This window comes from Pseudorasbora parva, chromosome 4, assembly GCF_024679245.1.
Source record: "Pseudorasbora parva isolate DD20220531a chromosome 4, ASM2467924v1, whole genome shotgun sequence".
Taxonomy (NCBI): domain Eukaryota; kingdom Metazoa; phylum Chordata; class Actinopteri; order Cypriniformes; family Gobionidae; genus Pseudorasbora; species Pseudorasbora parva.
The window spans coordinates 52,827,364-52,852,310 of NC_090175.1; the positions used below are offsets into that span (position 1 = coordinate 52,827,364).

The 24,947-nt window shown below is 41.6% G+C and overlaps 1 long non-coding RNA gene across 1 annotated transcript; it reads left to right on the forward strand.

The window, feature by feature from the left end:
• Positions 1 to 20,825: 20,825 nt before the first annotated feature.
• On the forward strand, positions 20,826 to 24,012 carry LOC137074161 (uncharacterized). Its single transcript, XR_010904928.1, has 6 exons — positions 20,826 to 20,935; positions 21,423 to 21,515; positions 22,125 to 22,267; positions 22,449 to 22,570; positions 23,084 to 23,197; positions 23,638 to 24,012. It is a non-coding gene; the product is annotated as an uncharacterized lncRNA (long non-coding RNA).
• The last annotated feature ends 935 nt before the right edge of the window (positions 24,013 to 24,947 follow it).

Genomic DNA, 24,947 nt, shown 5'->3' on the forward strand with positions numbered 1-24,947 from the left:
GCGGAAGATTTATTTTGTGCTCACTGACCCATTTTTTGTTGTTTTGGAACATTATCCGGATGGAAGATCCAACCACGGCCCATTATACGATTTTTAGCAGAGGCTGTCAGGTTTTGATTTTTTATCTGCTGGTATTTACTAGAATCCCTGATATCATGTATCTGAACAAGATGTCCAGGACCTCTAGCAAAAAAAAGTATAAATGCCAAACATGTCAATGATCCAGCCAACACAGTCTCACTCCCTACTCGTCAAATGTCTGACGCTTGGTCAGGACTGCTCTTCGTCCCTTTTTAACGCATGAATACCCATTTAGCGTCATTTTTTAAAAAGCAGGGGGCTCCATTAATATCAATTGTTTGCCTAATGCGTCAGATCAAGACGCATTTAATTATTTGCATTTGTAAAAGTAGACATGATTTTATGAATATTTATAGGCTACTTTATATTTTGGAGCAACTAACTCAACACCTACCCTAAACCTACCCACTTTTTAACAATATAAAACAGGCAAATGAAAGAACGGGTCACAAGTATTTATTGCAAAAACTGACCAAAACAGTTTAAAAGTATTAACTCATTCCAATCTTCCAAGTCTTGTGCATTCCAAGACTTGCACAAGTCATACGATGTTTTCATGTAAATAACAGAGTTGATCTTATTGTTTTAATCGCTGAAATGATGATCTCATCTTTAAATTTGATGTGTGCATGATCTTTGGCAGATGGAGACAACAATCGTTTTTGGGGATTTCTTTCAAACATATCAATCGTTTGTACTCTGAACACTTGAAATAGTTGTACTTTTTGAATAAATAGTGCATGCAGTTGTATATTCCTGTTATATCATGTTTTATATCATATAATACACAAAAGGGTATTAAAGCACCCAGCTCATTGAAAAATAATGCTAATGTGGTACCCTGTGTGTTAAAATGTGAAGCAGAGGGGTCCTGACCAAGTGTCAGACATTTGAAGAGTTGGGAGTGAGACCGTGTTGATCCAAATTTAATTGTGAGCATGCAGTACTTTTTATCTCTGTCTGCAACCAAACCCATCTGGTGGGTTTGCTGACACAAATCTCTTTTTTTTAGAACCAGGTACTTTTGAATTTCCAGTTGTGCCTGATAACTGAATACTGGAATTTGTTTCTGGATGAGCGAAGAGGATTTTTCTTGAAACCCTCCCATACAACATGTGGTGACGAGTTTTTGTTTTGTTAGGCTTTCTGACCCCAAGACTCAAGTAATCTCTGCAATTCTCCATCTGTGATCTTTGGAGAGTCTCTGTCCACTCTTAATCATGCATTAAGACGATAATTGGCACATTTTTGACATCTTTAGTTGACTGGAACTTCTTAATTGAGAATCGCCCTCATGGTGGAAAAGTGGATTTATCAATGCTTCAGCTTTTTTGTCACAGTCACTTTATATTTTGTGAAGCTCAATAATCTATTGCTGCACATCAGAACTATATTATTTTGGTTTATTTATTGTGATGAATGATTAAGGGAATTTGGCCTGTGTTTTTCCTCATATGTATACTCCAGTGGAACAATAGCTGGAGAATTTCATGTTCCTTACTGGTGTGCTAAAAAAAAAAAATGTAAAATTTGAATGGGAATATACTTCAGAGTGATTTTACATACACAAATAGTCTAGGGGTGACAATTTTTTCCTTTTTTCTAAATGCGAAAGACTCACCCGACTCATAGCTTATGCTTTATATAGCAGACCAGAACAGGAAAGCATATAAATGGATATTTACTTAAGAAAAAGGTGGATACATGGACAAAAGTATTGGGATACAACTATTAAAGTTGGGGTAAGTGCTTTCTGGTAACCAATGTTGATATTTCAAATCACCAAAACAAACACGCCTCTATTTTTTATAGCTCTGCCCCACATCAGGCAACGACTATCTGCTGTGCCAGCCAGCTGAGGGGACGATGTCATCAATAAATGAAAGCAATGCTACTATGGTAATCCAGGTCAAATGATCAATGAAAAACGTCATCCCCTAGATCCCCAAAACACAAACACAGTTCTCAGAAACAACCCGATAGCACAAGAACGACAGTCCCATAGTCCAGCTAACGGACATATTACAATTATGACAATATTAGAGGGTTATATTGATCACTAAAATAGGAACCAAAGGAGTATCGTACTTTTCGGACACACTGCGAACTGATGTTTGAAACGGAAATGAATGGGTCTTTATCATCGCTGATGTGAACGACTATACGATTGCAAATGGACAAACAAACAAAACTGAAACACAAGCATATTCAAGCAAAAGCCAGCATATATTAGTCTGTGAAAAAAATCAAAACCAATGTTACTCTCCTACCGAGAATAAATAAAGCAACCCCAGTGTCCGATTGCAGGACTGTGCACTCATTGAATTCTCTCCAGAGCTGAATAGCTGATCCTTCTTGCCTGATACTTCTTGCTGTCTAAGCTCAGAATTTGGCCCAAACTCCCCCATATTTCTGGCTGGGATAGGAACTAGCAAAAAAGATGGAGTCTGGGTGGAAGAGGGATGCAGAAAAGACTGTTGAGGAACAGAGGTGAGTCAGCTGTATTCAGTATTTACATATAGACATCCTATCATACTGACTGGGTCCTCCCGAACACTGCTCTGTTTGGGAGTCTGATGGACGAATCTGGGTTAATACCAGGAGAACGTTACTCGCCTGACTGTATTTTGCCATCTGTAAACTTTGGTGTGGGGCTGTTTTTCAAGAGTTGGATTATGGCCCCTTACTTCCAATGGAGGGATTCTTAATGCTTCAGCATAGGACATTTTGGAGAATGTGCAGGGAAGGGGGAGACAAGAACTGGCCAACATTTACCGTCACTTTAATAATAATAAAATAAACAACATAATGAAAGTGGTCCGGCAACTCAACAAGAACATAAAGTCCCAGCCCTAATCCTCTCTCGTACCTGCACTGTCATCACTCCTACTTTTATCCTTCAGAAGTTCCTCCGTGTGACTTACGACCTCTTCAACACTTGTACCTCTGACCTCACTCCGTTCCCACAGCTGTTGGGCTCACACTGCTTGCCACACTATATTTCCAACTTTGTGGGAACAGTTTGGGGAAGGACTTTTTCTATTTAAGCATAACTGTACTCCGTGCACACAGTTATGTCCATGAAGCATGTGTGGATGGGTTTGGTGTGGATAAAATTCACTAGAATGCCCAGATCCCTGACCTCAACCCCATACATCACCTTTGGGATGAACTGAAAGATTCCAAGCCAGGCCTTCTTGTCCAACATCAGTGTATGGCCTCCAAATGATCTACTGGATGAAAATTGGCAGAAGGCCCACAGAAAGACTCCGAAATCTTGTGGAAAGCTTTCACAGAAAAGTGGAGTCTGACTGCAAAGGGGGGACCAACTCCATATAAATGTCTATGAATTTAGAATGCAATGTCATTAAACTCCCTGTTGGTCTCCCATTATATATACTTTATAGCCTAGAAATCCAGACGCACCCTAGCGGCAGCAAATCTAATCTGCCGCAAGTGTCGGCTAGCAACTCTCAATACAGTTCAGAGCTGTAAAAACCAAACTCTGGTCAGGCCAATCACATCGTGTATAGTGTAGGTGGGCAGGGCTTAACAAAGTGACTTAATCTATCAATGAGCTCCGCTTCACCTTCGTTGCTGTGGTTGGTTATAGTGATATTCCTATTGCATGCAGAGGGAGTTTGAAAGACAACCGTTAACCCTCAGAGCCCGACGGCATCGTCCGCGACGTCACACGGGACCTCCGATAAATATTTATATTATTTAATGAACGTTTTATCGATTTTCTTACCGTTTTTCCCAGCAGAAAGCTAACGAGCTAGCCATCACGGGGGTGTCTTTGGTGTCTTTGTAGCCTTTACAGAAGGTTTTCTATCCAGCCTGGAACATGTGCATCTTTTCGGAGTTGTTCAGCAATAAATCAAAACGCTTACATCCAAGATTTATCTGCTTGATGTCCATAATTTATAAATGTTCCGTCATTTTTGCCGCTAGCTCGATGCTAGCTGCCATTTTGGATATCTCATGACGCTTTGCGTGAGGCTTTGACCAATGACAGGCTGATCCGTCAGCCACGTTGGTGTGCGTCATTACGCATGAACCCCAGCTCTGTTATTGTGGTATCCTATGGTAGAAGGCAATGTGTGAATTGCAAACAGACAAGGCAGGTCAAACAGGCCACCCCCTGGAAATGCAAAGCCTGTGATGTGGCCCTCTGTTTGATTCCTGATAGGAACTGTTTTGAGGCTTGGCACCTGTAAATATCCAAAATAGGCCAAAAACGCCTGGACTTTTTTTGGAAAAATGTAAATAGTTTTTGTTCTGTATAAGTTCTTATGTTTATTCCTGAGTTCCAGGACTCCAAAGACTTTAACAAACTGTTTTCCAGAGGAAATATGCTTAGCTTTTATTTATTTGTGTGTGTTTTCAATAAATATTTGAGTGATTCAATTTCCGTTTTATGTTTTCATTTGTCTTTATGGTCCCATAACTTTTTTTACATTCAGGTGACATCAATGCAACACAAATATACTGACAGTGCAACTTGTCTTGAAAAAAAAGAGGTGTGTCAATTGTCTGTGCACAACAGGGTTGATGTTTTACAAGCTTTTTAGTAAATTAAACCAGGCGAAAAATTAATTGTAAAAATACCCTTAGGTCTTAAAGGGTTAAACCCGCCGCTCAGATTGATCTCTGTCAATGGTGAGTTTCCAGACCAAACATCTTGATGTGGGTCTGGCTTTGTCAGGCTGTATAGTTTACTTTTTTTAAATAATTACAAAACAGACTGAAAATATAATAAAAAATAGAATATTAACATTAAAATAATTTTCAGTGGGGGACATTTTTAGATATTTTTGTTTTATACGGCTTATTGAGCTTAATTTATATTGAACTCGGACATTTCTTTAGGTTATGTTAGTTAAGAAAGAGCCCAGTAAATTAGAATCTTGGTAAACAAAGAAAGATTAAATATCATCTTGGAATCAAGCTTGGGTTATTATTTCCACCAGCTCTTGTCTTGAAGCAGACACTGGTGAGAGAGTAATTTCACCCTTTACTTCCAGGTGGGTTAATCTCATAGGCAATCGATGCCATCAGTCACAGAGGAGAAAGATTCACATCGCTCAGGAAAAACAGGTTAGAAGACACACACACACACACACACACACACACACACACACACACACACACACACACACACAGAGAGAGAGAGAGAGAGAGTCGCCTATTGATCCCCTGCTTTTCTCCTTTCTTTAGCTGCAATGCATTAGACTGTTGAAGTGTTGATGTGTTTACATGTAGACTGCTTGAGGTCCAGTCCAGGCGTCCTCTGGGACCTTTACATTTCTGCCTTTCAGTGATAAATAGAGAGAGATAATCTTTCGTTTCACTAGCACATGCAAGGGAGAATCACTGAGGCAGGGCCTTTTAGTGATGACAGTAGAACAGATTTTATAGATCTATTACACCTCAGTCGCACAACAGAAACGCTGCTCTAGTGATGCTTCACCTATCAAGATTCAGGAAAGTACCGTAAAAAAAAAAAAAAAAAAAAATGCCTAATTGCAATTAAAATACAGTGCTAACCATGCAACATTTTCAAAAGAATAAAAAAAATAAAAAACAAATAATAAATATATATATATATATATATATATATATATATATATATATATATATATATATATATATATATATATATATATATATATATATATATATATATATATATTTTTTTTTTTTTTTTAATTTATTTATTTATTTATTTGAAAATGTTGCATGGTTAGCACTGTATTTTAATTGCAATTAGGTTGCAATACCATTTAAAAACATGTTGAAGAAAACACATATAGTCTGAAAAACTGGATTACAATTCAATTGTATGATGTATCGCTGTACAACCAAAATAAATGATTTACCATAAAACAAGACCACACCAAACATTTTGCATGGTACATTTAAAAAATGTAAGTGCAAATGTTTTAGTGTTTATAGACATCTTAGCGTTTTTGCATCAAGGAAACATATTGCATCTTTTAGACAAAAAATAAAATAAAACATAAATATTAAATTAATAGTACAGATAGAAAGGCAGATACGTACATTGACAGCATTTTTTTTTTGGTATCATCTGATACTGTAAAAACATTAATTACATTTCTCAGCAATTCGTGCAATGCAAAAAATACTTTCAGCACACATAATTTCAAGCAACAATTTAACTAAATTTAGTGCTTAAAGAAAATCAACTTAATTCAGACTATAATTCATGAAAACAAGTCTCATTATGTTGTTACACAATTGTTGCTTCTCAAGAGGTTTGTCTCATCTAGAAGATAACCAAGGCTTCATAAAATCAACCTAATTGAAATTAAAACAACCACTGAGGGACATGTTGGTGGTGCATGGGAAAACGGCTCGGGTTATGTATATAACCCTTGTTCCCTGAGAGGGAACGAGCACTGCGTCGGAACGACGAAATGGGGATGCTCCCTAAGCATCAGCGGCTCTGAAGTCTGAATAGAAACTAGACCAATCCGATTGGCGTGCGTGATGACGTCATTGTGACGGCGTACCCGGAAGTATAAAAGGGGAGCCGGCGCATAATGGCGGCAGTTTTTTGCTCTGAAGCATGCGCTCCAGGCGTGCCGAGGTGTGGCGGCGCGACGCAGTGCTCGTTCCCTCTCAGGGAACAAGGGTTATATACATAACCCGAGCCGTTCCCTATATCGAGGGAACTTCACACTGCGTCGGAACGACGAAATGGGGATGAGTACCCACTAGGCCACACCGAGGGTAGCGCCTGCCCTAGTGTGAAGCCGGAAAACCGGGCACAGCTAGGACTGGAGCACCCTAGCGCCAGGCGTCGCAGGGAGATCTAGGCTGTAAAATCTGATAAAAGTGTGCGGGGTGGCCCACCCAGCCGCCTCACAGATATCCTGCAAGGGGACCCCAGAAAGGAGGGCCACTGAAGAGGCCATGCCTCTGGTGGAATGAGCCCTCACGGCCAAGGGTGAAGGCAAATTGCGCACCCGATAGGCCATGGTTATTGCCTGGACAATCCACTTACTGATTGTCTGAGTAGAAGCAGGCAACCCTTTCTTAGGTGAACCGAAGCACACTAACAGCTGCTGAGATCTTCTCCATAGTGCAGACTTCTCCAAATAAACTCTAAGTGCCCGAACCGGGCAGAGTAGGTGAAGTCTCCCTTCTTCCGCCGTCACATGAGGCGGAGGATGAAATGCCTGTAGAACCAGTGACCTGACCACCCTTGATGGGACCTTAGGTACGTAACCCGGCCTAGGATGCAAAATAGCCTTTACTCCACCCGGGGCAAACTCCAAGCAAGTTGGCGTTACCGCCAAGGCCTGGAGATCTCCCACTCTCCTAAGAGAGGTAATAGCGAGGAGAAAAGCTACTTTAAAGGTCAGGTGTTTTGGTTCCGCCAGCTCCAATGGTTCGAAGGGGGCCTCAGCCAAACCTCCGAGAACCACTGCCAAGTCCCAAGTAGGAACTCTGGACTGAGCCACAGGTCTCATCCTCCGAGCCCCACGGAGGAACTGTACAACCAACTGGTGCCTACCCAAAGGCCCATCACCCAGAGGTGTGTGGAAAGCCGCAATGGCAGCCACGTACACCTTGAGTGTGGACGGGGTCAGACCCGCGGAGAAACGATCTTGGAGGAACTCCAGCACTGAAGCCACCGGGCAGTTAACTGGGTCCACCTCACGTTCCCCGCACCAAGTGGAAAAGACTTTCCACTTGAGGCTGTACAGTCTCCTGGTAGATGGAGCCCTGGAGCTGAGTAAGGTCTCTACCAACCCCGCCGACAGGCCAGCCTCTAGGTACCTGGCCCCATCAGGGGCCAGACCCAAAGGTTCCAAATCTCCGGACGGGGGTGAAATATCGTGCCCGCCGCCTGAGACAGGAGATCCCTCCTCAGAGGAATCTGCCATGGTTGACCTGCCAGCAGAGCTATGATATCCGAGAACCAAACCCGGGTCGGCCAACGGGGCGCCACTAGCAGTAGGCTGACCCCTTGTTGACGGACCCTCTCCAGGACTCCCGGGAGCAGAGCGATCGGGGGAAAGGCGTACAGACGCAGCCTCGGCCACGTCTGCACCATGGCATCCAACCCCAGCGGGGCTGGATGCGTGAGAGAAAACCACAGTGGACAGTGGGACGTCTCGCGAGACGCGAACAGGTCCACTTCCACTGGGCCGAACCTCTCGCATATGGCCTCCACCACTTGCGGGTGGAGCCGCCACTCCCCGGGCCTCAGCCCCTGCCTTGACAGGATGTCTGCTCCCTGATTTTGAACCCCTGGGACATACATTGCCCTGATGGACAACAGTTTCCCCTGGGACCATAGGAGAATCAGATGCGCCAGTCTGCATAGAGGGCGCGATCTCAATCCTCCCTGGTGATTGAGGTACGCTACGACAGCCGTATTGTCTGTCCGTACCAGGACATGTTGGCCGCGGAGGTCCGGGAAAAAGCTCCTGAGAGCTTTGTAGACCGCCATCATCTCCAGGCAGTTGATGTGCCAGGAGGAATGACGGCCCTCCCACGGGCCCCTCGCAAAGCGGCCGTCCATGACCGCGCCCCAACCAGTGAGGGAGGCGTCTGTTGAAACGGATCTCCGGCAACAGGACGCTCCCAACACTGGCCCTTGGGACAGAAACCAGGGTTTCTTCCATATGACTAGGGAACGAAGGCATCTGCGCGTTACCCTGATCATACGGAAGGGATTCCCTCTGGGGGAAAACCCCCTGGTTTTCAGCCACCACTGGAGGGGTCTCATGTGCAGCAGGCCGAACGGTATCACGTTGGACGCTGCCGCCATGTGCCCCAGCACTCTCTGAAAGCGCTTCACAGTGATGCTGTGGCCTAGCCTTATTCCCGAGACCATCGCCAGTACGGTCTCGACTCGCGCGGGAGACAATTGTGCCCGCATCGTAGTCGAATCCCATACTATCCCTAGGAACGTAATCCTCTGGGATGGCGTCAACACGCTTTTCTTCGTGTTGAGTCTCAGCCCCAAGCACTTTATATGGGTCAGAACGACATCTCGATGCCGAACTGCCATATCGCACGACTGGGCCAATATGAGCCAGTCGTCGATGTAATTCAACACACGGATGCCCAGAAGCCTCATTGGAGCTAGAGCTGCATCCATGCATTTTGTGAAAGTGCGTGGGGAGAGGGCTAGGCCGAAGGGAAGTACTCGATATTGGTATGCTTCGCCCCCGAAAGCGAACCTCAGATACTTCCTGTGACACGGAAGGATGGGGATGTGAAAGTATGCGTCCTTCAAATCTATCGTGACGAACCAGTCCTCGGACTGGATCTGACTCACGATGGTGGGGATCGTGAGCATTTTGAATTTGAACCTCCTGAGAGATTGATTCAAATGCCGTAGATCTAGAATTGGACGCAACCCCCCATCCTTTTTGGGAACTGTAAAGTACCGGCTGTAGAACCCGGACTCCCTTTCCGGCGGAGGAACCTGTTCTATGGCTCCCTTCGCCAGTAAGGTTTTTACTTCTAGTTCCATTACCCGAGCCTGCTCTGGTACCACTGCAGTCCAGTTCAACCCCCTGAATTTCGGAGGAGGGTGACCGAACTGCAGTCTGTAACCTCTCTCTACAGTCTGCAGGACCCAAGTAGAAATACTCGGAAGGCATTTCCATGCGCCGAGATAATCTACTAAGGGAACCAGCCTCTCGAGGCTGGCGTCGGGTGTTACACGAGGCTCGTCCCCAACCCCCTGAAGCGGCTGACCGGCAGGGAGAAGCTGGGAACGAGTCTCTATGTGCGGACGCGCGAACTGTCCCACCGCAGGTCTTTCCAGAGGCGGATGGGACAGCGTGCGTTCGGAGGAAATCAATGTGGCCCGAGGCGTCGTAGACGGCGGGATTACCACACTGATTTCCCCAGGGCGCCCCGAAGAGAACAACCTCGGTTGTCTCTTCGTGGGGGGGACCGCCCTTAGAAGCCCTGCCGAGGCTAGGACTTCTTCCCGGCAGCCTTCCGCGCCTGAAGGACGTTCCTTAGATCGCCCTTAGGAGCGGTTGGCTGCTGGTGAGAGCGCCGCTTCTGTTGCCAGGCTCCCGGAGGAGGGGCTCTAGAAGCGACGCTCTCTTTTTGCATCTGCCGATGCGAGGAGCCGGCAGACGGCTGAGGCTGCCCGCTAGGGCCAGCCTTTCCTGATTTAGAGCGGCGAGGGAGAAATTGCTGGAAGGCCGCTGACTGCTTCTTCGCCTCCTGGTGTCTGGAGACCACGGCGTTAACCGCGTCCCCAAACAAACCAGAAGGCGAGATCGGGGAGTCAAGGAGAAACGATCTGTCTTTCTCCTTTATCCCCGACAAATTCAGCCAGAGATGTCTCTCCACAGTTACCATTCCAGCTAAGGAGCGGCCGATGGCACGGGCCGTCTCCTTGGTAATGCGGAGAGACAAATCTGCGGCCTTCCGCAGCTCTAGAATGTCCTCCGGAGAGGGACCTTCCCCCTCGTCTAGCTCTTTCAGGAGGTCGGCCTGGTAGGCCTGCAGAATGGACAGAGTGTGCAGGGAACTACCAGCCCGACCAGCCGCCATATAAGCCTTGCCCACCAAAGCCGAGGTGTCACGGCATGGCTTGGTGGGCAGCACCGGAGCTTTCAGAGACGATGCCGATTCGGGCGAAAGATAGCTCGCGAGAGCATCTTCCACCCGCGGCATCGCCCCATAGCCCGCCTCGCGTGCCCCCAGAACATTGGAATAATCCAACACCGGGGGATTGGAAACACGCGAGGAGTAGGGCTTCTTCCACGATCTGCACACCTCGGCGTGCAGATCCGGGAAGAAAGGTAAGCCCCGGCGCGGTGTTTGGACCCGGTGCGAAAGAAACCGGTCGTCCAGCCTGCTGGGTGGCTGAACTTCCTGCGCTTCTTGTGGCCAATCGATCTTTAATTTGGCCACCGCCCGGGTCAACACCTCAACCAGCTCCTCATGGGCGGGTGGATGAAACGTGCAGAGTCCCGCTTCATCCCCCGCCTCGATGCCCGCGCCCTCCGGCTCCTCAGAACCGGAGAGAACGAGCATCTGACCCTCCACCCCGGGGGAAGATGCCGCAGAGCGGGCTTCCACACGGGGAGGAAGATCATCGGAACTGTCAGAGGAGGATTGGGAAGGTGCCGCAGCAGTCCCAAAACCCTCTGACAAATCCCGCTGTGAGCCCCATGATCTGCGACGCCGAGCCGCCTCAGCGACAGCGGGTCCAGAACCACGGGGCTCACGAGGCTGGCCGGCCTCATCGAACACGGCCAGCCGAGAGCGGAGCAGCCTGAGTGTCAGCCGCTCACAATGCTCACAGGCGGCTCCCTCGAGAGCCGCCCGAGCGTGCTGAGCACCCAGGCACTGCACACAAAGCATGTGTGTGTCCGAGCCCGAGATGTAGCGAGGGCAAGGATGCACACACTGCTTGTACTCTCTTTCCATATTTCTTTCACACTTTTTAAACTAATCACACACACAACTCAATCGCAACTGGACAGAACAACAGTAAATAGACAGACAATGTAACATAGAGCGCCTGCTGAAGAGCAAAGACTGCCGCCATTATGCGCCGGCTCCCCTTTTATACTTCCGGGTACGCCGTCACAATGACGTCATCACGCACGCCAATCGGATTGGTCTAGTTTCTATTCAGACTTCAGAGCCGCTGATGCTTAGGGAGCATCCCCATTTCGTCGTTCCGACGCAGTGTGAAGTTCCCTCGATATAGGGAACCTCATTAGAGTATTTTTCCTTATGTGAATCTGTAGAATTATCCTAACTGAAAAACAACATCAAATGTAACCAATTTGCAATGCTAGCAACTTTCAATTAACTTCAATAGAGTTAACAACACAACAGTAATGCATTCGATTATGTTATTGAAGTAATTGTTCCAATGCTGAAAATTAAGTACATTTGGAATATTTAATATATAGCTAAAACATTTACATTTATAAAACTGTAATATTAATGTATTTTTTATTTGGCATATTGAAACCTTTTGGAACCTTCGCCTCAGAAGTACAAAATGCTGCCTATGTAGTTTTTGGGAAACAGCTCATCTTTCTTTATTTTAGCAGGTTTATAATACAAAGGAATGTATTATAGTACAATATTGTCCAATGCAAAGATCAGCAAAAAATAAAATTGTGGTTAGATAAAAACCTTCACAATACTGTATGTATCTTTCCACAGCAATTCTTCACACCTTATCATAGTTCAGGGCTTGTGTATGGAAAAATGTGTGATAAGAAAACAAATATTCTGCATCTGTGACACAAGGACACGCTGTGCTCTTCTGAATAAACCTCTGCAGGATCCGTCATGACATGTGCCATGCTAATGACTTTGACACACGCACAGGGACTCGCAAACACACGTGTACACACGCAGATGAACCGATCCGAGTAAGCAACCTCCATTCCTGTAAAAAATGGTATCGGCCATAACAAGCATGCAATCTGTTGTTTACCTACCACCAGTCCATTTGTCATTCAGACGACTCCGCAAAAACAGTTTGTAAACAAATGCTCGTAAACAAACCTCCAGCCGCAGAGAACACTTACCATCTTTGGTGGGACAAACGTATTTTTCATCAAAGTATTGCACAGTTTGCACATCTAACGTGTGGTCACATAACGGAACAAATGCAATGATGTAGGCAAGGGATAATTGGTGATGGTTATGAATATTCAGTTAATTATTGAATATTAGTGCAATATGTTCCTTTTCTTGGCCTTTAGCTGAGCATTCATTTTCAATAATTCAACGGCTAACTACCAATCATTTACACCTGTCGGTCGTCAGTCAACACGGTCTCACTCCCAACTCTTCAAATGTCTGGCACTTAGTCAGGACCCCTCTGCGTCACATTTTAACACACAGGGAGCCCCTTTAGCGTCATTTTTTCGATGAGCCAGGTGCTTTATTCATTTCAATGAGAAACCTTTGCCGTCATACACAGACACGTTGGGCAAATCATCATAATGAAATTATATTTGGATTATGATTTTGCAATTATTACACGTTGGAGTATCTTTTTATTTAGGTTTATTTTTATTTACACTAGTTAGACATGTTCAGGTCTAGACAAGAACATGTAACCCAACACCATCCCATCCCTAAATCTATCCATTTGTGTATTATATGATATAAAACATCATCAAATACAAATTTTTAAAAAATTGCCGCTTGATGAAACGTTACGTCAGAACTCATAGTGAAATTCCATTGGCTCTCATATGTCTCGTGACCAATTATGTCAGCACTGATTGTAAAATGTCTTTGGCTCTTGTGTGTCTTGTGACCGATTGTGTCATGCTAAAGACTTGTATTGTATTTGTATTGTTTCAATGAAATATGAATTAGTGCATTCACAGAGTGGCGGGATCATCATTTCAGCGGTTAAAACATTAAAGGGGTACTTCATTGCTGGGAAGATGAATCTGTATTTAAACTGGGTCATTAATGAAGTAGAAATGTGAATGTTGTTTTTTTTTTTTTTTTTTTTTTTTTTTTTGAGTTTGTTGCTTTCTAGACTGAGAAAAGACAGAATGTATTTTTTTTCTCACGGGGATGAAAGACAACAATTCCCAGAATACTTTTCAATCATTTGAATATACTCCAGGGTTTCTACTGATACAAAGTCATATGCTAATCGCTGAAGTAACCCATTAAGATCAACTCTGTTCTTTACATGAAGACATTGTATGACTTCAGAAGACTTGGAATGCAACATGAGTTAATAATTTTACTTTTGTATGTTTTATATTGTTGAGAAGTGGGTAGATTTAGGGTAGGAGTTGGGTTAGTTGCTCTAAAATATAAAGTAGCCTATAAATATTCATAAAATCATGTCTGCTTTTACAAATGCAAATAATTAAATGCATTTTAATCTAACACATTGGGTAAACAATAGAAATGAATGGAGCACCCTGCATGTTAAAAAATGAGGCTAAAGGGATACCCAGTGTGTTAAAAAGTGACGCAGAGCAGTCCTGACCAGGCGTCAATATGTGACGAGTTGGGAGCCCCTTGTTAGCCTGTATGCATTTTTATTACACCCAATTGCTTATTTTGTACTTTGTCAAGTCTTGTTCTTACATGGATGTTGTTCACTTATGCTATTTGTGGTTCTCTGGTCTTGTGATTTGTTTATGTCTATTTTTGTCAATCAAAATTCACATTTAGATCTAGCTCTCCTTTGTTTTTCATGTCACCATACATTACAAATGGAAATAACATTAAGCTCACACGCCACTTTGATAGTTTGTTTATGCTCTTTTCTCCAGGGTTGAGTTCCACTTCGCCGGTGAACTTGCCTAAGCACATCCCCTCGGGGGATCTTGGCTGCCTTTTTGAAGTGCCTTCCACTTCGTAAAGTGGACTAGTGAAGTTTATATGGACAGACCATTGACACCTCAATTTTGCAGAGGTAGAGAGTCTAGTTCAAATGTACATTTCAGATAGCGTCATATACCATGATGCAATATGATTGTGGCATCACTACAGATCGGTAACAAACACACCTATATAAATATAGAATGCTGCATTAAACAAATTCAAAAGGGAAATAATAAATCAACTCCATAGCCGATTTCAAGTGACCAACGACTTTTCAGAACGTTCCACCAGTAGTGGGAAGACGTAATCAATGACGCACATCTGAGTAAATGACATGGAGGGAATTTAGTGAGGAAAGGGTACATAAAAAACTAACTGAAACAACCCAGAAGTCAGTCGCTAGTTCATCCTTCCCTATTGGTCAGGAAGCAGCGTGTAGTCTGAAATGTTTTTTTTTTGTCCACAACACAAACATTTAGGAATCAAAATAGCATAATCTGACATGGTGACTTGTAATTAATGAAAAGAAATTCTGACGACGCATCTATAATATGGTTAGTTAAAAATAACAATGCGCTAAACAGAAAGACAGAGTCAAGCTAATGTATGTTTATGACGATGGATACACATTCTGGCTTCCCAATACATTAGAACAGCGCTGATGTGGAAAAAACCTCACTCTTGGATGTGAGTGCCATCTGCTCGTTGCTATTTGTGTTTAAACTAAACTCATTTAAGCATTGCAAACTTTTAAGAGCAAGACTATGGGATCAGATTCCAGCCTAATGTATTGCGGCCATGCATCAAAAAATAATAAGCGTTAATACAAATAAAACATAAAAATCAAACAAACAAAAAAACACTTGTTTAAATGTTTGATTCACACTTATTTTTCTATTTTATTTACATGACCACATTTTTTTGTTTTTCTGGTTAACTTTGCTTTGATATTTCAGTTTTGTGTGTTATATTTTCAGGTGTTTTTAAAATTGATTTATACTTCTAATTTTTTGATGTGTGACCACAATACATTAGGCAAGAATATGATTCCATACAAGACATGAAAGAGATTTATTTATTATTTCGTGGGGATAAGGATAGTAAGGATACCATAAGGATAGTAAAATCTGAGATCACCTACATTGGGGGTTAGGTTTAGGGATGGTCAAATTGTTACTCACAATTTACTCACCGTGAGTAAATTGAACTGTTACACCCCTGGCACACACACACACACACACACACACACACACATACACTGCCCCTATCACAGGAAACATTCTGCATTTTTACTTTCTCAAAAAACAAAAAAAAACAAAAAAAACGATGTGATTTATAAGATGTTTTCCTTATGGGGACCAAAAAATGTTGACCCCATAACGTAGTGATTACCAGCTAACTACCGTACTAATTACCGTACTAACTACCATCTAACCTTTTTGGGAAGACTGGCTCTTCAAATGACGGATGATATTGGAGGTTGACATCTGGCTGTCCGTCCGTGATTTTAATGTTGCATGTCTTGCAACGCGCAACGTTCGTGTGTGTAACGTTCGTCTTTTGCCATCTTGCGAATAATTTTTGAAGCCGAAAGCGATGACGCTCGATTTCCCTCTGGGCTGGCTGACATGTTGATGTGATATCTGATCTAAGTGGGCGTGGTGTGCTTAAGGTATGAAAGGGCATGACTGCTGATGATAGTGTCGTGATCCAGTCATGACAGCGCTATTCTCTATTCTCAGCATGCGCTCCAGCTGGGCAAACTTTATGTTTATATAATTTACAAACTTTATATAATTTATATATTTTATATTCAAACTGAAAACATGATGTGATTAACATTCAAGTCATTCAAGTCATTCAAGTCATCGTGTCTCAAGTCAAGTCAAGTCAAGTCCCGAGTCTTTAACTTTTTGTCAAGTCACAAGTCATACAAATAGCGACACGAGTCGACTCGAGTCCAAGTCACCAAGTCACAAGTCCCCATGTGTGGATTTAGGTAGGCCACTCTTAGTTGTTTAATCACAGGCCTGTATTGCAGTTACATGAAAGTGAGACCTTTTTGGAAAAAAACTCAATTGCTATTGAAAGATTATTTAGTGAGGCCAGTAGGGTGTTTTCACACTAGCAGAATATATGGGAGAGAGTTGCTATAGTTGGAGTACACTGTAATGCAATACAGGTGGTAGCTCATTCTGAGGGGCATTTTGAGCCCCTCAGAATTTGCTGCCTCTCCATATAGACCATTTTATCAAGCCAGAATGCATCTGTTCTACTGTAGCGTCCCATGGCCAAAGTCTGGCTCCCCATCGAAACCTAGCGGGTTCTAGCCTGGATGTAATGTGAACTGGAGAGTGTTTTTTTCAAACACTCAATTGTTATTAGAGGATGCTTTAGGTAGGCCACTCTTAGTTGTTTACTCGCAGGCCTGTATTGCAGTTACATGAAAGTGAGACCTTTTTGGAAAAAAAACTCAATTGTTATTGAAAGATTATTTAGTGAGGCCAGTAGGGAGTTTTCACACTAGCAGAATGTGTGGAAGAGAGTTGCTATAGTTGGAGTACACGGTAATGCAATACAGGTGGTAGCTCATTCTGAGGGGCATTTTGAGCCCCTCAGATTTTGCTGCCTCTCCATAAAGACCATTTTATCAAGCCAGAACACTTCTGTTCTACTGTAGCGTCCCATGTCCAAAGGCTGGCTCCCCTCAAAACCTAGCGGGTTCTAGCCTTGATGTAATGTGAACTCGAGATTTTTTTCAAACACTCAATTGTTATTAGAGGATGCTTTATGTAGGCTACTCTTATTTGTTTACTCACAGGCCTGTATTGCAGTTACATGAGAGTGAGACCTTTTTGAAAAAAAAAAAAAAAAACTCAATTGTTATTGAAAGATTATTTAGTGAGGCCAAAAGGGAGTTTTCACACTAGCAGAATATGTGGGAGAGAGTTGCTAAAGTTGGAGTACACTGTAATGCAATACAGGTGGTAGCTCATTCTGAGTGGCATTTTCAGCCCCTCAGAATTTGCTGCCTCTCCATATAGACCATTTTATCAAGCCAGAATTTATCTGTTCTACTGTAGCGTCCCATGGCCAAAGTCTGGCTCCCCATCGAAACCTAGCGAGTTCTAGCCTGGATGTAATGTGAACTGGAGAGTATTTTTTCAAACACTCAATTGTTATTAGAGGATGCTTTAGGTAGGCTACTCTTAGTTGTTTACTCACAGGCCTGTATTGCAGTTACATGAAAGTGAGACCTTTTTGGAAAAAAACGCAATTGTTATTGAAAGATTATTTAGTGAGGCCAGTAGGGTGTTTTCACACTAGCAGAATATATTGGAGAGAGTTGCTATAGTTGGAGTACACTGTAATGCAATACAGGTGGTAGCTCATTCTGAGGGGCATTTTGAGCCCCTCAGAATTTGCTGCCTCTCCATATAGACCATTTTATCAAGACAGAACACATCTGTTCTACTGTAGCGTCCCATGGCCAAAGTCTGGCTCCCCACCGAAACCTAGTGGCTTCTAGCCTGGATGTAATGGGAACTGAAGAGTATTTTTTAAAACACTCAATTGTTATTAGAGGATGCTTTAGGTAGACCACTCTTAGTTGTTTACTCACAGGCCTGTATTGCAGTTACATGAAAGTGAGACCTTTTTGGAAAAAAACTCAATTGCTATTGAAAGATTATTTAGTGAGGCCAGTAGGGTGTTTTCACACTAGCAGAATATATGGGAGAGAGTTGCTATAGTTGGAGTACACTGTAATGCAATACAGGTGGTAGCTCATTCTGAGGGGCATTTTGAGCCCCTCAGAATTTGCTGCCTCTCCATATAGACCATTTTATCAAGCCAGAATGCATCTGTTCTACTGTAGCGTCCCATGGCCAAAGTCTGGCTCCCCATCGAAACCTAGCGGGTTCTAGCCTGGATGTAATGTGAACACGAGATTTTTTTCAAACACTCATTTGTTATTAGATGATGCTTTAGGTAGGCCACTCTTAGTTGTTTACTCACAGGCCTGTATTGCAGTTACATGAAAGTGAGACCTTTTTGGAAAAAAACTCAATTGTTATTGAAAGATTATTTAGTGAGGCCAGTAGGGAGTTTTCACACTAGCAGAATATGTGGGAAAGATTTGCTATAGTTGGAGTACACTGTAATGCAATACAGGTGGTAGCTCATTCTGAGGGGCATTTTGAGCCCCTCAGAATTTGCTGCCTCTCCATATAGACCATTTTATCAAGCCAGTATGCATCTGTTCTACTCTAGCGTCCCATGGCCAAAGCCTGGCTCTCCTCCGAAACCTAGCGGGTTCTAGCCTGGATGTAATGTGAACTGGAGAGTATTTTTTCAAACACTCAATTGTTATTAGAGGATGCTTTAGGTAGGCCACTCTTAGTTGTTTACACACAGGCCTGTATTGCTTTTACATGAAAGTGAGACCTTGTTGGAAAAAAACTCAATTGTTATTGAAAGATTATTTAGTGAGGCCAGTAGGGTGTTTTCACACTAGCAGAATATGTGGGAGAGAGTTGCTATAGTTGGAGTACACTGTAATGCAATACAGTTGGTAGCTCATTCTGAGGAGCATTTTGATCCCCTCAGATTTTGCTGCCTCTCCATAGTAGGGTGTTTTCACACTAGCAGATTATTTGGGACAGAGTTGCTATAGTTGGAGTACACTGTAATGCAATACAGGTGGTAGCTCATTCTGAGGGGCATTTTGAGCCCCTCAGAATTTGCTGCCTCTACATATAGACCATTTTATCATGCCAGATCACATCTGTTCTACTATAGCGCCCATGGCCAAAGCCTGGCTCCCCACCGAAATCTAGCGGGTTCTAGCCTGGATGTAATGGGAACTGGAGAGTATTTTTTCAAACACTCAAGTGTTATTAGAGGATGCTTTAGGTAGGCCACTCTTAGTTGTTTACTCACAGGCCTGTTTTGCAGTTACATGAAAGTGAGACATTTTTGGAAAAAAATCAATTTTGGTTTTGAAAGATTATTTAGTGAGGCCAGTAGGGTGTTTTCACACTAGCAGAATATGTGGGAGAGACTTGCTATAGTTGGAGTACACTGTAATGCAATACAGGTGGTAGCTCATTCTGAGGGGCATTTTGCACCCCTCAGAATTTGCTGCCTCTCGATATAGACCATTTTATCAAGCCAGAACACTTCTGTTCTACTGTAGCATCCCACGGCCAAAGCCTGTCTCCCCTCCGAAACCTAGCGGGTTCTAGCCTGGATGTAATGTGAACTGGAGAGTGTTTTATTTCCAAACACTCATTTGTTATTAGAGGATGCTTTAGGTAGGCCACTCTTAGTTGTTTACTCACAGGCCTGCATTGCAGTTACATGAAAGTGAGACCTTTTTGGAAAAAACTCAATTGTTATTGAAAGATTATTTAGTGAGGCCAGTAGGGTGTTTTCACACTAGCAGAATATGTTGGAGAGAGTTGCTATAGTTGGAGTACACTGTAATGCAATACAGGTGGTAGCTCATTCTGAGGGGCATTTTGAGCCCCTCAGAATTTGCTGCCTCTCCATATAGACCATTTTATCAAGACAGAACACATCTATTCTACTGTAGCGTCCCATAGCCAAAGTCTGGCTCCCCCTCGAAACCTAGCGGGTTCTAGCCTGGATGTAATGTGAACACGAGATTTTTTTCAAACACTCATTTGTTATTAGAGGATGCTTTAGGTAGACCACTCTTAGTTGTTTACTCACAGGCCTGTATTGCAGTTACATGAAAGTGAGACCTTTTTGGAAAAAAAACTCAATTGTTATTGAAAGATTATTTAGTGAGGCAACACAGTCTCACCCCTACTCGTCAAATGTTGCCGAACGGTCAAGGGACCCTGTCGTCAGCTGTTGACGCACAGGGTACCCCTAAATCGCCATTTTTCGACGTACTGGGTAATCCACTGATTTCAATGAGAAACCTAGGACGTCATAAACAGACGTGTTGGGCATGTGCATGTTATCGTCATGATGGAATTTATTGGGTTATAATTTTTCCATTATGACATGTTGGAGTGTGATTCTCAATTTAATCAGCCAGCACAATTGTATTTACATTTATTTACGCTATGATACACGTTTGAAACAGCAGTCAAACCCCACCCCGCCCTAAACCTACCCATTTGCGTATTATATGATATAAAACACAGGCTGTAACAGACAACAGGCACACTTTATTGAAAAAGTCCAACTATTCCGAGGCCAAACGATTGAATTGTGCGAAGAAAAGACCCAAAAGCAATCACCGTCTCTATCCGCGGCGCGCGGCGCGCGGCCCGCGCCCGTGCGTCACACTGAAGACGCCACAGGTAGACCCCTCGGCGTCACGCGATGGACGAACTGGGAACCCAATTGTTTCAGTGGGAAACCTTTGGCGTCAACATTAGACGGCAATTCTATCGGTATGAAATCGCGCTGAAGAAGTCTCATTCAGAACACATCGCGATGTTTGGCATCAGATCACGTGTGCCACATGTTGGTGAGTAGTCATACATATTATGTCCTAATATTTGATATAAAGTATTTTCTGCTTGTCGTTATCGATCATGTTCAGTCACTGCATTGTATCTGTCATCATCTCCACTGAGGCTTTGCATTTCTTTCCTTTCTAAATAAACACACCTTGATAATAGGGTAATTTAACACTGTCACGTGACGTGCTATAGACCTTTAAACAGTTGTTAATATTTAATAATAATTACTAGTGTAGTTCCAACGTGGCATTTGTAGTAGAAGCACAATAAAATAAAATAAAACAACACTTGCCATGCGTTTACCACAGTATTGGTAGTTTTAATGTGATATTTGTTGTAAATAAACAGTAGCCACAACAATTACCATGCTTTAAATGCATTTTAATGTAAAATCCAAATATTGTTATTTAAATAGTATACTTTATAATGCTATATATTATATATTATGACTTTTTTCTCTCTTTCTATTTTTTTTTTTTTTTACCTGAAAAGACCAAAAGAGCCTCTCGGACTCAGTCAACCCATTCTTGTTTGTGGAGAAGTAACGGAGAAAACCGAAAGCTGCAACAGCAAATATTTGTAATGGTATGTATGAGTTGGTTTGAACCCTTTATCAAACATTTTATTTAGCATTTGTTGTTACTTATTCTTACAAATCCTATAGCTCAATCAGTAAGAACATATTCCCAAAGTCTTAATAATTCACAAGATTTAACAAGTTGTCAAATTCGTATGATTCTCGTACATATAGCTCTGAAAAAAATTAAGAGACCACTTAACATGGATTTCTAAATGTTAAGTGGTCTCTTGATTTTTTTTTCCAGAGCTGTATTTGTATATGATGAGTTCAGATGCAAAAGCCTCAAAAAGCCACTTCGGTCACATGACATCAGATATTCGATTATTTTTTCTTAATCAGATCAGTTGCAATGTTTATAACGTCCCGTTTGCATGTAAATAATTTATGTGATCACAAAATCAAGTGAGTTATCTACATTTTCAAACAAATTCATATGATATAGCTTGCTATTATATACTTTTAATAATGGGAATGCACACATATCTGTGAACTTACTAAATAAATGTATTTAACATTTAATTATGCAACGTTTTTTTACAGCAAGAAACAGTTATGTATGAACTCACAACTTGCATGCAATGTAATACAATTTCCTCTTTCTTTCTGTCTTGCAGGATTACTTGCAGATTACTTTTATTTATTTATTTTTGTTTAAAAGATCTCTACAATATCAAACTCAACAGCTCTTTTAAGAGTCAACCCTCACAAGAGCTTCTAGTGATTCTCCGCGAATCTTGCCGTAATCAGCCCTTCACAGGTAAAGTTGAATATTATCAGTATCAGTATATATACTAAAGTATATACAGTTTTAATATATATAATCATCAAATGCTCACCTTAATCTTATGGTAAATTAACTTTATTGTAACTGTCTTAATTTATATGTTTTAAAAACAATAGTATTTGCACAGAGTAAGTGAGACTTTCTTGTTTTACAGAAGAGAAGAAAGACCAGACCTTATATCGAAGCAAGCTAAGAAAATAAGTCATTTGTTTAGGGTGAGGAAGGAAGATGGACATCTTGTGCCCGAAGAAGACAGAAAAGTGCGCAAGTCCATTGGTATGTCTTGTATTGAAGCAATGCTGTAATATGTAGTACAAAATTTGATGTTGATCTCTCAAAGGACTATTCATTTCAACAGTGATCATTCTTTCTACTCTGATAAAATACGTACCATTATTCATGTCTAAATATTTTAATAACTCCTAAAATAAGCAAATGAGTTTCTGTAACTTGGATTTATTTAAAATGGTAAATATTTGTTTTCCCTTTTTGATACAATTATTATTACACTTTTGGCCTTCAGTTCTTAAAAACTGCACTGTCTGTTTGTCTTAGATAAAAGCAGACAAGTGTGGGAAAAAGCATTTAGTTGTTATAAACTCCATGTATTTCTCCATTGTTTTGTAGACCATGGATGGTTCTGGGTAGCTTTAGAAGATAATGAGTTGGGACATATTAGGAATCAAATAGTAAATGTTCTTTGAATTATGTGTAATATCTGGTTAGTTCTTTGGCTTGAAACAAGGCCTTATACTCCACAGACTAAACACATTGCATTTGTGTTTTAAGATGGATAGCAAGAGAAGGCACAAATTCTACAGGAAAAAGATGTGCTGCCAAGGAGGAATACAAGAGGCAAAAACTCTGAGAACTATACATGGCCATGGGTGCTTCATAAGCATGGTAAGTCTGGTGCCTGGGTACCTATTTCTTAATTCTGTCAATGAAAGTTGTATTGGAGTATTTGAACAATTTTATATTGTAAAGGCTATCACAAGTGATGCTCTTGAAACAAGTAACTAAAGAAATCTAGCATCACTGACAAAGGCTCAGAAGAGACCATGCCTTTCTAAAAGATCTTTTAAAAGATCTACTGTTTAAAAGGTTGCTGTTGATATGGGTAAATTAGTTTTTGTTCAGTACTTGGCTAATATTATGGGCTTAAATATTATACATAATGCTTCAATGTGTATATTATTTTATGTACTGACTGCTGCTTTGTAAATTTAAATCAGGAATTGGCATTTCTGCCCATTTTGAGGTGGAGAGTTTACTGAAGAACATAGGTTAACCTGACTGTACATTAAACTTAATCTGAATTGTGTTTGTTGTTTTACTTTTAGACCAGGACTGGAGAACGCCGGATTATACGACTTCTTCCTCTGGTTGAAATAAGGCTACACAACATCAGTGATCACATCATCTGTACATTGATTATACTGTAGGGTACAAGTGGGCGAACTGTTTAGAAGAAGAAGAACATGATAGAGGGAAAAGACAGAAACCAGTCTAGTTGTAATAATGAATCATTATTTTCCAACACTATATCGAATCTGTTTTCTGTATCATAGTTGACTGGATGGGATTATGTGGCACTCATTTGTGTGGCTTCAGCAGCTGTGAATGGATTAATATGATGTTAATGTGTTTTTTAAAACCCATTTTTATTTATCTTGAATCTTATTTGACTTTATTCTACTTTATTAACTGTATACTGTATCCTCCAATAAAGTGTTGAGTGATAAAGTATGGTGAGTATTGTGTATGGTGTTTGGTACAGTAAATACACATTCAACCAGTTTATTTAGGTTATCTTATTAATTACCAAGAATATTTTACTTGAGAAGTAAACATTTTTTATCTGGTTATATTATATTTGGTACAATGCTCCAAAAAGTTGTATATACTTGCATGCTGTGACAAGTATGTCAGTTTTCAGTGAAATAAAGGGAAGGATTACAAACACTTCAAGCTTAACTGAAGATGATCCATGTTGATCATTCTGGTACATCTACTACTGCAATAAGAATTAAAGCATGCACATTTTCGATGCCAGGTACGTGAAGAGGGTGTAGATGAAATTGTGACAATGTCTCTTGTTATTTTACTTAATGGTGCATTGTCCTATATTTAATAGTAATAATGAAGTGTAAATAATATAAATAGTTTTTGTTTACTCTGGAAAGTGGATAATGGCAAGTTGTTGCAGGTTCATCCATTATATTTATTAGTGTTTATCCATAAAAGAAAAGAAAACTTAATAATTATTATTTTAAAACATTTCTTTCAAATATTTCTGTATTTCATCAGATGGTCTTACAATATCAAAACCTGTACACAAGCATGACGTTAGAATAGAAAAGACAAAATACTCTGATATTTAAATGTGACTCAAAGTTTGTTGTACGTGATGAGGAGAATAGATCTGTGTATGTTGTACTGCCCTTACACCTCCAGGGACCCAGTAGTGGCCCCTGGAAGAGCAAAAAAAAAGCATATTTCAAATGGCTTTAACTCAAAGTCTGGTTAGCGTATCACAGAGAAAATTGGCAGGACAACTGCATATGCAATGTTTACTAAAAAATGTTGGCCACAGTTTTCAGACATATATGGAAAGCTGCCATAAAGGTTTATTTAAAAGTGCTCACAGTAA